Source organism: Glycine max, chromosome 4 (genome assembly GCF_000004515.6).
Source record: "Glycine max cultivar Williams 82 chromosome 4, Glycine_max_v4.0, whole genome shotgun sequence".
NCBI classification, from domain to species: domain Eukaryota; kingdom Viridiplantae; phylum Streptophyta; class Magnoliopsida; order Fabales; family Fabaceae; genus Glycine; species Glycine max.
In genome coordinates, this window is record NC_016091.4 from 21,810,227 (window position 1) to 21,816,393 (window position 6,167).

Here is a 6,167-nt window from a genome sequence, read left to right on the forward strand (position 1 = left end):
TTTCTTTTTGTGAGGTATGACTACCTTCCGAGCTTGTGCTTGTTTTATTTAAATTCCTAGGATCATGAGCAAATAGGTGTGTCCTGCTATGACTTGAGAAACAAAGGTGATCAAATAACAAGCATAGATTTAAAAGGTACTAGGTTGCCTCCTAGTAGCGCTTCTTTAATGTCTTGAGCTGGACGCATGATGGCTTGTTGGTCACGGACCTAGTACTTTGCTTACCTTTGGCTTTGGACTTGGTCGCCTATTGGTCGGCCATGGGTCGTAAGCAACGCTCTAACCTTTTTGTGGATGAGCTAAGGTGAACTCTAGAGGTGATGGCGGTGCGTCTGTTGCCCGCTGCCAGCCATCCCCAGGCTGCTGTGGTGTTTCGCCCTGCGCCTGCCTGGGGATGCAGTACTTCTTGATGAAAGCTCGATTAGTAAGGGGCCTGATGCCCTTGCTGGAGGTGAAAGACACTCCGTAGAACTGACAGAGACCCGTAATTAGAGCTTGACAACTCCAAGACCCTGTTGGACTTCTTCGGGTCCACTGGGTGTCTTGCAGGCGCGATCCCTGCAAACAATAGATGAAATCAGAAATAAGTTGAGCGAGGTGCATACTTACCTATGTCATGATGATGTGACCTTGCCGGGGGGAACGGGCACCCTGTAGGACTATAGAGGCCCGTAACCAGAGCTGGAAACCCCAGGGCCCTGTTGGACTTCTCCAGGTCCACTGAGTGTTTTTGTGGGTGCGATTCCTGCAAATAATAGATGGTATCAGAAATCAGTTGAACCATCTGTATGCTTACCTATGTCACGATGACATGACCTCGCTGGGGGAACGGGCACCCTGTAGGACTGACAGAGGCCCGTAACCAGAGCTGGAAACCCCAGGGCCCTGTTGGACTTCTTCGGATCCACTGGGTGTCTTGTGGGCACGATCCCTGTAAACAATAAATGACATCAGAAATCAATTGAGCCATGTGCATACTTACCTATGTCATGACGACACAGACCAATTGATACATCTGCAGGGGGAGATTGGCATTGTGGTCGCTGGGCCGAATGTTGCTAAATAGCAACGTCATCCATATCCATGTAAGAGTGGTCATGTTGGTGCGCATGATCCGCACTCGTCTTTTTGAGTGGCACGGGTGAAATCTTGCCCCGGTATGCATAGTAGATGCGTGATAGGCTCCCTCTCTAGATGTGCTCGCACAGTTGGTCGCCCTCCAATATCAGGGGTGGCCCAGGAACTAATAAAAGGAAACTACTAGCCCCTTAACCGGGAGTGCAAGTCTCGGTTAAGCATCTAAGGGCAAAGGACCTTATATTCTCCTAAGGTGTGGATATGGAGCACACTGAAAACGAGGATGCGTAGCCCTCTAAAGGCGAGGGCGTGCAGCCCTCTGCAGGCGAGGATGTGCAGTCCTCTGATGGCGAGGACATATAGTCCTCTAAAGGTGATAGGTACTAGTACCCAAGGGTCCACCTTTATGAGAAAGCAAGAGATCGACTCATCGAGAGGGCCGGTCATCCAAAAAGATTGGACACGAGATGTAGGAAATCTATGCAGTTAACATGATTTTTAGGGATGCAGACGCATGCAACCTTTGTCGTGAAATTTGGTAATGCTGACCTCATATGAAACAATGCAATGCAATGGAAAGTTGTACAATGTTCATGACATTCTTTCCCTATTTTGTGATTTTGATTTTGATTTAATTTTTTTTGGAAAACACAGATTGACTGTCTTTTTCAAAAAGGTGATAATTCATGCAACCTTATCCTATCTTTTGCAAATCTCTCCGGGAACTCTCTCAGAGTGTTTGTTCTTTTTTATTTAGTCACTTGACCATTTTGGAGTGACGACAATGGAGCCATTTGATGTTCAATCTATTGAAATTCCAGGGTTTGTCTCCCTCATTCTTTTTCTTTGTTAAAAAACATCGACGGGTGAGAACTTTTGATCTGCCCCTATGTTCACTTGAGGCTCATGCATGATGCCCCTCCTTGCCCTAGTGTAAGGCTTTGAGGTACCAATGACCTTGTAGCTGGGAACCTATTTGGTGAGAACTTCTAATCTACCCCTAGGTTCGCTTGAGGTTTTCACATGGTGCCTTTCATTGCCCCAGTGTAAGGCTTTGAGGTACAATCGTTTTCTTTCGTCATGACCTTGTAGCAAGGAACCTATTGGGTGTGAACTTCTAATTTGCCCCTAGGTTCGTTTGAGGTTTATGCATGGGGCCTTTCATTGCCCCAGTGTAGGGCTTAGAGGTACCGATTAATGTCTTGTTTTCACAACCTCGTAGTGAGGAAGAATGAAAGATGCAGTTGATTCTTGCAAAAAGAATTTTCCAAGGACGAGAAATAGTTGAAGGATCTTTCAGTTGATGGATTAAGTCAAATGACTCCTATGTAGAAGCAAGATGTTTTGATGTCTTGATGATGCTAAAGGATCAAGTGCTTCTAAGTTTTATTCAAGACAAGAATCCAAGAAAATCAAGATATATGATCAAGTTGATCTCTAGAATCTTTAGGAAGAAGTTTCCAAATTGAAAAAACAAAAGGTTTGACCAATGAATTCTATCATTTCAAATTGAGATTTTCTCTCTGGTAATCGATTACCAGCAGCTGAAAATGTTTATCACAGTCACTAGAAATTTGAATTCAAATTTTATAATGTGTAATTGATTACGCATGGATCGTAATTCATTACCAACAGTTTATTGAACATTTTAATTCAAATTTTAAAGCCTGTAATCGATTACACAAGTCTTGTAATCGATTACCAGAGGGGATTTTCAGAATATAATTTCCAAGAGTCACATCTATTCAAATGGTTTATGAATGGCCATCAAAGGTCTATTTATATGTGACTTGGAAACACGAATTTACAGAGAGTTTTCATTGCCAAAAATTTTTATCCTCTCAAAAGATTAAGAGTTTTTCTGAACTGAAATGTTTTATCCTCTCAGAAAGATTCCTTGGTCAACCACTTGCATATTCAATAAGGAATTTTGATTGATCTTCATTGTACAATCTATCTCTTTTGAGAGAGATCTCTTCTTCTCTTCTTCTTATTTCTGAAAAGGGATTAAGAGACAGTGGGTCTCTTGTTGTAGAGGATTCCTGAACATAAGGGAAGGGTTGTCCCTGCGTGGTTCAGACTTTGTAAAAGGAGATTTACAAAGAGAGTGGAGAATCTCAAGTGAGTTGCTTGAGGACTGAATGTAGGCACGGGAAGTGGCCGAACCAGTATAAATCAAGTTTGCATTCCTCTCTTCCCTTAAACTTCTTTTATTTATTGCTATTTATCTTTTGCTTTAAAGAAGTTTATTTTGAATTGTCTTTTGAGTAATTCATGTTAAGGGTGCATTGTTAATCCGAAGAGAGTGAAAGTTTAATTGGGGAATAGTCTTCGTATCTTAATTCAACCCCCCATTTTCTTAAGGTAACTGAGGCCATTTATCCAACATCCTATTCTTGATAACTCACTTCTCTCTAAAAAGACAAACTTTCCGTAATGATAAAATGAGCTCACATAAACGTCTTGAAAACATAGTCAATCAAATGCCCCTTTTTTTTAACTTTTTTTTTTATTTTTATTCTGAAACTTATTTGTTTTGAACTTTATTTGTTGTTTTACGGCAGCCCCACCAACGCGCAAGACGAGTAATCTCTGATTGAACGGTCTTGGAAGTCCAAACTCAGGAGCACAGGTCGCTTGAGCAAACAGACCAATGGCTAGCACCCACTTCCGGTGAAAGTTGAAAATCCTGATGAGTCATTAGAGACATCTAACAACAGCTTTCAAAATTGCCCCATGTGTGGCATCTCTTGTCAATGTCAGGATTTACACGCGATTCTCCTCAAATTTCAGCCAGCCCATATCAATTAGACCTTGCACCTTACGCTTCAGAGCCCTACAATGCTCAATGGAACGCCCCGGGGCTTCTCCGTGACAAGCACACGTTGCGTTCGAGTCGTTTTCTCGGAGAAATGGAGGTTGATGAACCTTGGCTAGGGTTATGGCTACCATTGAATTATCAAGTAGATATGGGAGCAAGTCAGCATAGAACACTGGAATTGGGGTGAATTCTACAGGCTTTCTCGCTGCAAAATTCATTTCTTGGTTGGTGTTTTGGTTTATGCTAAAGATGGTGTTTGTCATTGAAAGTGCGGTAGGTAGGCTTTGTGGTTGATTTTAGGGATGACCTTTGTGGATGACTGGGTGGTGGATAATGAGAAGGGTTGTTATTGGCTGAGTAATGACATTGTTGGGTTGGTGGGAAACTTGGTCGTATAAGAATGGTAGTCACAACATAGGTTTCTCCCTCCTTCTCATCCTCTTCACTTGTCCTAGTTTTTTTTTTTTTTTTTTTTTTGCATTTATCAAAGCAAGATGATCAGATTTGTCTCTTTTTAGACCCACCTCGATCATTTCGCTGGTGAAGACCAAATCCGCAAAGCTTGAAGGTGTGTAACCCACCATTTTCCATAGTAGAATACTGGTAATGTGTATACTATCATTGTCATCATTTTTCGTCATTGAGGTGCCACTCGAGCTGCCAGGTCTCTCCACCTTTGGGCGTATTCTTTGAAAGATCTGTGCCCCTTTTTGCACATGTTCTGTTGTTGCATCCTATCCGGAACCATATCAAAATTGTACTGATACTGCCTAATGAAGGCAACCATTAGGTCCTTCCAAGAGTGGACTTGAGAAGGTTCCAGGTTAGTGTACCAGGTAACAGCTACCCCAGTAAGATTTTCTTGGAAGGAATGTATCAGCAATTCCTCATTTTTTGCGCATGCCCCCATCTTCCGATAATACATCTTTAGATGGTTCTTGGGGCAAGTAGTCCCCCTATACTTGTCAAAGTCCAGCACCTTGAACTTGGGAGGGGTAATGATATTGGGTTCTATGAACAACTCTTTTAGGTTAGCAAAGGCATAATCTTCACCTCCTTCAATGGCCCTGAGCCTTTGCTCTAAATGATCCAACTTTTCCATTTTTGCCATAGCACGAGGGTTTTTACTTGTTGTGGAATGCAAGAGGTGTAGCTGGGGGTGATACTGAGGGCCCTCCAAAGTGTTTTCAAGGGGTATACCACCAACTGCTTGCCCTTCAGTGGCATATCCGAGCCAAGGCTCAAAGTTGGCTAGATTGTGATGGGGAATTTCATGTGTCTCCCCCAGGGTTTAAGAGACATGTGCATGATTAGTTTGGGGTTGTTGGCTCTCAATGGGTATAGGAGTGGAGTTATTGACATTCTTATTGGGAGTGTACGCCACATTGGGTGGCATATAGTTGAGAGGCAAGCCATATGGCGGGAAGGCGTGCTCGTTTTGAATTTGCACATCATGGGGGCCGCCCGTACTTCCCAAATCTTTGCCTACCATATCTGAGGTTGGATGATTCATTTGGTTGATGCCAGATGGGGACATCAGGTTCACCTTAGCAACAACGCTGGTAGCGGCAATTGCAACCGCATTGGCTTCCATTATCTTCTTCATGCTCATCATGGCCTCCATCATTGAGGCCATTTGCTCTTTCATGGCCTCCATGTCGGCCTCCATCTTCTCTTGTACCTCCTCCGCTCTACCCATTACTCTAGCTCTAACACGGGTTCGGTGAGGGCACTGTAAAGCATGTTTTTTTTTTATAACAATGATTAAGTTCTTTTTCAAGGAAAGAATGCAACGAACAACATGGATGTATGCGAATGATGCACAGTTGAAGTATTGCGAATCTTTACGCAGGATATGGGGTTGAATCAATTTAGATTTTCAACATGGTCAATGACATCTTCGTCAAGGTGAAACTGGAAGTAACAAGGACATTAACAGTCCTAAATGTGTTTGGCAGTAGACGAAGTAGCGAAGTAACCCGATCCATCTTTTGCCCCAATTTTTTGCAAGATGGTTACTTCCATGCTTCAACTTGACTTGATGAACTTTTTCGTAAAAGCACGAGCTTGGTTCAACCCCATAACCCAGGGAATGGCAATTTTGATCGCCAATACTCCAACAACATTTCATAGGGATGAAAGATTCGGGAATACGCATGCTATGTATGGAAAATGTAATTATGAGATTGAGATGCCCGAAGAAACATCCTTTCTTAGTTAACCATGCATTAGGTGCCATGTTCAATCATTTTGTTTTTAAGTGAAATGG